Consider the following 10,162-nt stretch of genomic DNA (forward strand, 5'->3'; position numbering starts at 1 on the left):
GAGTCTTGATATCAAAGCTTGGTTTCTTCTACAACTTGTTTGATCTTGGCTAGAGTCTCCTGGGCAGTGGTTTATCATCTTGAGTCTTAAGGGGTGCTAAATCACTACAGGAGAATTATTAGAATCTTGATTACGACAGCCAACATCATAAATTTACTCTATTGACAAACTCTTGCTTCTTTATACCGTATAGTAAAATATGAGTGTAAGATAGATGCGAATCTAATGGTTTCAGGTTCAGTTTGTAGAGAGTGTAAAATTAACAAATACACAGATTTAAAAGTTATTGTGCATTTATAAAGTTTATTTGCATCGTGTGGTGGTTTTAGATTTGGCTTTGTCGGCATTGCATTGGTCGTATTTCATGTTCCATGGACCATGATAATATAAATAAAAGGAAGCTTCCTTGAGCTTCGGTTAATGGTATGGAAGTGTTTTAGCTTAAAGATCTAAACTTGGGAGATTAACTAAGAACATGGAAACAGAGCATATGGTCTTTTTTTTTAAATAAATATTCTTTGTTTCTAAAAAGTTCTAGTCGTAAAATAGGTTTGGTTTAGTTTTTGAAAAAAACCAAACCGAACCCGAATCTCCAAAGTCTTACCCACACTCGTTTAATGTTTCATCTTTTCGGTGTGTAATTTCCAAGTCAGGTTTTAGGTTTAGGGTTTCTCTAAATTCACAATGAAGACATCAAAGGAAACCACCACTGCAGCTCCAAACATGGATTTGGTGATTTACAATTCGATGACGTAACAGAAAGAACTTTTTACGCCAATTGTTCCTAGCAAAGTTGGCATGTACGTCTGTGGCGTCACCGCATATGTGTTAAGTTTGAGAATGAAGTTGAACCTGGATCAGCTCATGTGGGAGTGCTAGCTGGAGTTTACTTGATAACAAAGGGAGATGCTCACACAAGCAAGGTGATGCAATCCACACGTGCAGAGGAAGAATATTCCAGCTGGCAGAACAGTTACACAGAAATTCCTCAGCCATTATGTGATGTAGCAAATTAGTTATAGATTAGTGGTTGTGATTAAAACAGAGCTTACACACTTTACTTGCATCTGTTAATTTGTAAATCTAAGTTACTGAGTTGGATCTTTAAGCAAACCAACTATATATATATCAGTAACTTTGTATATTGTCAATCTCAATAAAATAGTTACAATTCATTGCTCAAAATGATCTAAAAATCTCACATGGTATCAGAGCTTTGAGAAGCAACAATGGCGAGTAATGAAAATCAAACAAACAGCAATGGAGCTTCAAGCTTAATTATAAACACAAATCAAACTTTAAATGGTATCACCTCTGTTATCAGCTCACTTGTCTTCAACACGCCTATCAAGCTCACTAATAACAACCACCTGCTATGGCGTTCTCAAGTGATAGCAACAATCAATGCAAACGATCTGGAAGATTTGATTGATAGCTCAAAGAGTTCACTTAATCGAGTTATGATCAATATTGACAGTGATCAAACAGTGATAACAACTCCAAATCCACAGTTCTAAATCTGGAGGAGAAATGATCAGCAGCTGATGAGCTGGTTGCTTTCAACCTTGAGTGAAGAAGTTCTTAGTGCTGTAGTTAGAGCCAGATCTTCTCTAGATGTGTGGTAAATTCTTGCAACTCAGTTTGGAGCTAGATCCAGAGCTAGAGTTCTGCATCTGAGGACTCAAATTCAGACTACCAGGAAATGGTCAACTATCATTCATGAGTACTACATAAAGATGAAAACCACTCTTGATGCATTGAGAGCTGCTTGAAATAATATGAGTGATGAAGATTTTGTGCTATGCTTGCTTGCTGGCCTTGGATCTGAATATGATTCAATTGTTACCACAATCAATGCACAACTTGGAAGCACATCTCTCTCTTATGTGTATGGAATGATTCCAGTCAATTCAAGTCAATTCTATTGTCTTCAACTACTACTCCTAGTCTACTTACAGTAAATAAAATACCTGGTCCTGAGTCTATGTTGTCTGTCAGTTGTAATGACAATTGTGCAAGAAACAAAGTGCTTGATCTATGGCATAAGAGATTAGGCTATCCCAATGTCAATGCTCTTGTGAAAACCTTGTCTGTTTGTAATATCTCTTTTGGAAATAAAACATCTGGTTTATCTTTCTGTAAAGCCTGTCAGTGTGGAAAACAACATAGACTGTCATTTAAGCACAATGAAACAAAAACATCACAAGCTCTTGAGATCATTCACAGTGATCTTTGGGGCCCTGCACCAACTGAATCCAATCAAGGTTTTAGGTACTATATAGCTTTCATTGATGACAGAACCAGTTACACATGAATTTATGGATTAACACACAAGTCACAAGCACTCACAACTTTCATATCTTTCAAAAACCAAGTTGAGAAAAACCTTGAACTGAAAATTAAAACCTTACAGTGTGACATGGGAGGGGAATATAAAATCTTTGAGCCTTACTTAAAACATGAAGGCATTTCTTTAAAATACTTCTGCCCATACACCCATCATCAAAATAGAAAGGCTGAAAGGAAATATAGGCACCTTGTAGAAACTGGATTGACTCTTCTTACTCAATCTGGATTACCTTTGAAATTTTGGTGGGAAGCCTTCTCTAATGCCACATATTTCATAAACAGAACCAGCACACCCATTTTGAATGACAAGACTCCATTTGAATCCCTTTATTCAAAGAAACTAGATTACTCTCTCATCAAGATATTTGGCTATGAGTGTTATCCTTTCATAAGACCTTACAACAGACATAAATTCAACTTTCATACTTCTACATGTGTAAATCTAGGATTCGGTCAATATCACAAAGGCTACATGTGTCTAAACTCAAATGGAAAAATATACATAGCAGCACATGTCAACTTCATTGAAAGTTGTTTTCCTCTCAAAATAGATCCAAAGTTCATAGATTCAAACCAGAATAGATTATCTGAGTCTTTAAACTCATTTAGCAAATTCATCACAGTGACTTTTCCTTCTGAAAGTCATGGTCATGAGGCACCAACAACAAAGGTCAAACTCATCTAAAAATGAAATTCAAGATTTTACTTTCCCTAATCATCAAGATCCTGACAACCATCAAAACCAAATTCATCCAGAGCTAAATAATATATCAAATATACACTCAGAAATCCAGGATACCTCAAGTTATTCTGTTGCACCCGAAAACACTGAAGATCAAAAGCAAAGTCCTGAAATAACTCAAACCACTCCTAACATCAATCCCTCACATCTTATGATAACCAGAGCCAAAGCTGGAATTTTTAAACCTAAAGTTTACAACACTAAAAAAGCCTTGTCTCTAGAAATACCATCAAGTGTTGCTGAAGCTTTAAGTGATAGCAACTGGAAGCTAGCCATGCAGGATGAGTTTAATGCTTTGATTAAGAATCAGACCTGGTGATTGGTCCCACCAGAACAACATATGAAGCTTGTGGGAAATAAATGGATTTTTAGAGTGAAGCAAAACCCAGATGGAACAGTAAACAGATACAAAGCCAGGTTAGTAGCAAAAGGCTTCTTGCAAACTGAAAGAGTGGATTATCAGGAGACTTTCAGCCCTGTAGTAAAAGCAGCTACTATAAGAATTGTTCTAAGCATGGCTGTAATAAACAACTGGAAGTTGAGACAGGTTGACATTAATAATGCATTTCTGAATAGAGAGTTAACTGAAACAGTTTATATGCCTCAGCCTGAAGGGTTTGTGGATGCAGATCACCCGAGATATATTTGTAAGTTGAAGAAAGCTCTCTATGGTTCGAAACAGACACCAAGAGCCTGGTTTGATAAATTAAGGCCAGTGCTTGAATCATGGCATTTCTGTCGAGCAAAATCAGACACTTCATTATTTTTCAAACAAAATAGAAATGAACTGATTATCTTGTTAGTTTATGTGGATGATATCATAGTCACTGGGAGTAACAATGTTGAAATAGAGCAGCTTATTTGTAATTTGGGGAATGCTTTTGCTCTCAAAGATTTGGGTCAGCTAAACTTCTTCCTTGGTATTGAAGTTACAAGGAATGAAGATACTCTGGTGTTATCACAATCCAAATACTTAAAGGAGCTGCTTATTAAATTTGATTTGAAGAACTGTAATGGTTTAGATACTCCATTAGCAACCACTGAAAAGTTGAGCAAACATGTGGGAGAAAAATATATTAATTTATCTCAATACAAAAGAGCCATTGGAGGGCTGCAGTATGCTGTATTGACTAGGCCTGAAATTGCTTATGCAGTTAACAAGTTAAGTCAGTTTATGTCCAATCCTCTGCAGCCACACTGGACAGCTTGTAAACGAGTACTCAGGTATCTAAAGGAAACAATTGACTATGGTTTGACATTCAAGAAATCTGATTCTTTTGATCTTATAGCCTACTCTGATGCTGACTGGGGAAGTGACCCTGATGATAGAAGATCCACTAGTGGATATTGTGTATACTTGGGTGACAACTTGATCAGCTGGAGTTCAAAGAAGCAAAGTGTAGTATAGAAATCTTCAGCTGAATCTGAATACAGAGCCATGGCTCTAGCAAGTGCAGAGGTGACATGGATATGTTCATTACTGAAAGAGCTGGGTATAAAACTTAATTGCACTCCCTTGCTACTAAGTGACAGTATTTTGCAGCTGCAATTGCTACAAACCCAGTCCTTCATTCCAAGACTAAACACATAGAGATAGATATTCACTTTATCGGGGATAAAGTTGAAAAGAAGGAAATCGAGTTTGCTTTTGTGTCTAGCAGTGATCAAACAGCAGATGTGTTAACTAAACCACTCACTTACTCCAAGTTCAGCTACTTCAGAAACAAACTTAAAGTTTCTCCTAGAGACTTAAGTTTGAGGAGGGATGTTAAGTTTGAGAATGAAGCTGAACCTAGATCAGCTCATGTGGGAGTGCCAGCTGGAGTTTACTTGATAACTAAGGGAGATGCTCACACAAGCAAGGTGATGCAATCCACACGTGCAGAGGAAGAATATTCTAGCTGGCAAAACAGTTACACAGAGATTCCAAAGCCATTATGTGATGTAGCAAATTAGTTATAGATTAGTGGCTGTGATTAAAACCAAGCTTACACACTTTAAGCAAACCAGCTATATATATCAGTAACTTTGTACATTGTCAATCTCAATAAAATAGTTACAATTCATTGCTTGAAATGATCTAAAAATCTCACACTCAGCCATCTCGGCCATGCTCGTGCTGCCATCTCCTTCGACATTCTTTACCGGTAATTCTTGTCAGATTAATGAGCTCTTCACGCCAATTGTTCTTTTTTTTTCAGCTAAACTGGTTTTTTATCAAAAGACGAGTTTTTTAAGATAGATGTTAGCTTTTGTTGATTCAATGTGTCTAGTGAGTAATTAAACAAAATCTAAAGCTACTCCGAATGGAATTTCTGGCACTTTAGCCCAAAAAAGATGATCTGAACTTGATATTATTTGATAAAATTAGAAATCAATCCAAACCATAAATAATTATTATGACGCAATACACCTAGGAGAGCAATATGATTTATGTTGTGCAAAATTGTGGACGGTGTGTGAGTGGACAGCATAAGTGGTACAGTTTTGGTATTTTTTTTTTTTTACATGAAAATGTATGCACACGTGATAGGAGTTATACAATGTTATGAGGTCGGTTCTTTGTAGACAACTTTTATACTTTAATTTTGTCAACCTAAAATGTACTTAAATTTGGCTGGAAGAGTAGCAATTTTGGATCATCTTATAGAGGAAAGATATGGAACTTGAAGCTTTGAATGCAACTTAATACTGATTTAGTTACTTTACGGATTAACCCTCTTTTCGGTTTTTTTTTGGGTCATTCATTTGTTTCTCTCAGTGGATCAAATAATCGAGTTTTTAAATGGGCATGATATGTGCAGAAAGTGCGGTTGTTTTGTTTTGTATTTCTTTTGTTTTTGTGTTTTTGTTTTCTATGTATTTGAAATAATTTTAAAAGGGTTTACAATTGATATATGAAACTACAATTTGGTTGATGTGATTTCGAGTTTGCAGATACTTAAAACATCTAAAGTATGAAGTAACTTATGTTCGAAATTTCACTGATATAGACGACAAGGTGAGAATCTTCATTCTAAATAATATACTGGGATGACTGTATATCATGGTTTTAAACTGAAATTTTCATGGGTCAATTGTAGAGTGGTTCTTTAAAATATGTATTTGACATAGATGTTGAATTGAAATTTATTACATTGTTGTGGGAAGGAGGAAACAATATTACATGTGAAAAATCAGTAATGTAGTAAAACTTTACAAATCAATGGAGATAACATTGATTTGATGCATTGTGATTTTCATGAATGGTCCATGAAGCACTTCTTAAACACAACTAGTTGGATCATATAAAGCATGGATTATGTACCTTTTTCGAATTTTAACAATTCATGGACATCTATTTTTGTGTTACGTATCAGTCTTCTCCTAATGGACGCTTTTACATATTGGTTGGGTAAATAAAATGTTTCTGTGAGACTACTATGTTTTTTTTGGGGGGGGGGGCGGGGGGAGCTTTTTTTCTTCTTTTCTTTATTATTTTGTAGAGTTGCTAATAAGTAGACCTATGCAGATAATTCATCAAGCAAATGAGCTCGGGGAAGATTCCTTAAGTTTGAGTAAACGATATTGTGAAGAATATCTGAATGACATGGGTGATCTACAATGCCGCCTTCCCACCAAACAGCCATGTGTGTCTGGACACATGAAACATATCACGGATATGATAACCTGGTTTGTTCTTGTTGAAAAAATAGCATAACATGCTATTTTGACGGCACATTTTGAGTGGGTTCCACTTAACGAAAGTGGAAAATATTGTGAGGTTCGGATTCTACTCCGTTGATACTTCAATAGTATAATCTTATTTTCTCAAAATAGCGCTTGAGTGAATGAGAAATTGTCTCTCAAAGTTCACCCTTGAAGTTGGAAATTTGAAAGGAAATGAGTCTTATCCCACATAGGAAAAAGAAGCCTAGGAATTAGTATTTATATATAAACACTTAACCAGCATGAATAAGAATTATAAGGATAGAGGCTCTTTCCACACGCGCGTGCGCAGGGGGGGTGCGAATCCAAGACCGATTTGGTTGAACTCATGTGCGTCCTGCGTACACGAATGTCAGCCCAAAATCATTCATGCAAGCTAGGCACGTTACAATTCAATACAAATCAGCTGTTACATCCTCACATGATTATAAAAAGGCATCTCCTCTTTTGTTTTTTGCACACTTGGAAAAACCAGCACAAACCACACTTGTTTTCCCTTCATCCTTCTTCGTCTTTCTCTGATCGAGTTCGCTGTTGTGGTTTGCCGGAATTTTCAGCCTGTTCTTGACTGGAAAATCATACCCGTTGTATTCTGCGAAACAGATACCAGCAGACCTTAAGCACTCCAACGAGGTGGTAAATCTGTTTTAAAGAGACTGTCTTGTGCAGGCCTCGGGTTCCATTTTATTTTTTCGTTTCGGTTTCATCTCTCTTCTGGTTTTGCTTTCTGTTATTTCATTTGAAATTTCCAGTAGCTGGTTTTCGTTGGTTAGCTACTGTTTAATTTGTTATCTCACTGTTTGTTATTGTCCAACAGTTCTTGTACTTATGCTCTATTTGTCTCTCATAATTCTTTTAATAGTGGCTTGGCAATCTACAATCTAAAATATATATGGTATTGTTAGAATACATTATACATCACATAATAATTAGAATACATCAGTCATTATTTATAATAGCACAGAGGTAAAGTTTCCCTCTTCATGAATGACTTGATATATGTAAAACCAACTTTGCAATATAACAATGATATCCATTGATACGTTTTGTTAGGTATCATAATAATTTAGGCAAGGTCTTGTTTTGAATTATTTTATGCAAATAAAAATTTAAGACTAGTGATGAATTGTTCTTAGTCTTGAACGAAAGAATCAGCAGTAGCCTATTTCTATCAACAGTACCTTAGAAAGATTTAAGAAATCTCTCGGTCATACTGATTTGCAGCATAATGTGTAAATATAGAAATTGAATAGAAATCGATCTACAATATGGATGGTGATTATAGGAATATAATAGATCTACCTTTAAGCACTCTTTGTATCATGTAGATTATCAACAATGGCTGTGCATATGTGGTTGAGGGAGATGTTTTTTTTTATGTTGAAAAGTCTCCCAACTATGGCCAATTATCGAGACAGAGGTTGGAAAACAATAGAGCTGGTGAGCGTGTAGCTGTTGACCCTCGAAAGCGTAATCCTGCTGACTTTGCCCTTTGGAAGGTTTGAATATTATATTCCTATTGAAGCTGCTAAATATTGACATTTTGGTTATTTTTTTAAATATGCTTTTAAAGGTAAGTGTTGGTGGGTGAAGCCCAAATCGATTTGTTTTAGCCCTTACCTCCAGGAATCAAACTCGGGTGGGAAGCCGAATAAAGTTGCTTGAAAACAATTTGGACATGACATTTTGTCTTGGTCATTTATAATCTGATTTTTTTTCCCCTTAACTTTGCAGGCAGCAAAGCCTGGAGAGAAAAGTTGGGACAGCCCATGGGGTCAAGGAAGACCAGGGTGGCACATAGAATGCAGTGCCATGAGTGCGCGTTATTTGACTTTCAAGTTTGATATCCATGGTGGTGGAATTGATTTGATTTTTCCGCATCATGAGAATGAGATTGCCCAGAATCGTGCTGCTTGCCAAGAGAGCTGTGTAAGGTACTGGATGCACAATGGCCATGTGACTATCAACAATGAGAAAATGTCAAAATCATCGGGCAATTTTCTCACAATTCGCCAGGTGAGCCAAGCGCCTGCTTTGGTCTGCTCTTTCAAAGTGAGCTGCAGTTTCATGGTACTAGTGTTTGACGCATCTTACTTTTGTAGATTACTGAGCGATATCATCCCCTAACCTTGAGACACTTCTTAATAAGTGCACACTATCGTTCTCTCCTCCATTACTCAGTCATGCAACTGGAAAGTGCATCAGATTCTATTTTTTACATATATCAGGTTTGAAGCTTATTTAGGTACTGAACACTTTTCATTAGATTGTTTGCCAAGTTCTGCTGGCATCTTAATCTATATGCACCCACTTCTATTCTTGTTTAATTTCTAGCAGATTTTGTTTATTCTACATTGCAATCGGTTAACTGATATGGTACGAGAAACTTAGTTTAGATAGAATCTCATACTTTGTTTTCATCAATTACCACCTGAATGCATGAATAACTCGTGTTTATTAAGTTTATCTGTTCTTTGAAATTACTACTCTACAGAAGTCAGGAGGAAACAAATACTGAAAGATGCATGTACATTTTTGTACCTATATTAATACATTTGAGTTTGCTCTACTAGTTTAGACATTGCTAGATTGTGAAGTTGCTTTGTTTGACGTATTCCAAGAAGATGATGGCGAAAAGGATCGCATCAGCGCTCCTGCTCAACTTTGCTTCAAGAATCTGCAAGATGAATTCTATGCAAGAATGTCAGATGACTTGAACACATCACACCTTCTAACTGGTGCCTTCCAAGATGCCTTGAAATTCATAAACAGTCATTTGAACATGCTCAAGGTACTCATTTGGTACTTGGTTGGAAATGCGCCCCCCCCCCCCCCCCCTTCTTTGTCAGTGTTTGTATGTGTGGAATAACACTTTCTTTTTTAATATTAAAAAAAAAAACCCTTTTTTTGGTTTATAATTGCAGAAGAAGCAACCCAAGAATCAGCAATTAGTCATGATTCGGTCTCTTCGTAAAATAGAGAACAAGATTAAAGAAGTACTAAAAGTTCTGGGATTGCTGCCACGCAGCGGTTTCTCCCAGGTCAAGAGGCCTTTCTGATCCTTTTGCTTGTTTTTGTTGATATTCTCCATTTATTTGACATTTAAGAGCTGAACAAAAATGTTTTTGGACAGGTTTTGCAGCAGTTAAAAGACAAGGCATTAAAGAGAGCAGGACTGGTGGAGCCGTGGAGGCCGATGTGCTGTTTATGATTGAGAAAAGAACAGCCAGGAAAAACAAAGATTTCTCAATGACTGATCAGATCAGGGCTGATTTAAGCACAAGGGGGATTGCACTTATGGATGTGGGCAATGAAACATTTTGGAGACCATGCGTTCCAGTTTGTAATCCTACGGCCCTTTGA

General features: G+C 36.5%; 1 pseudogene; it reads left to right on the forward strand.

Moving 5' to 3' along the window:
• Window positions 1–726: 726 nt before the first annotated feature.
• On the forward strand, window positions 727–10,162 carry LOC102629302 (cysteine--tRNA ligase 2, cytoplasmic-like; annotated as a pseudogene).

Source organism: Citrus sinensis, chromosome 6 (assembly GCF_022201045.2).
Source record: "Citrus sinensis cultivar Valencia sweet orange chromosome 6, DVS_A1.0, whole genome shotgun sequence".
In the NCBI taxonomy this organism is placed as follows: domain Eukaryota; kingdom Viridiplantae; phylum Streptophyta; class Magnoliopsida; order Sapindales; family Rutaceae; genus Citrus; species Citrus sinensis.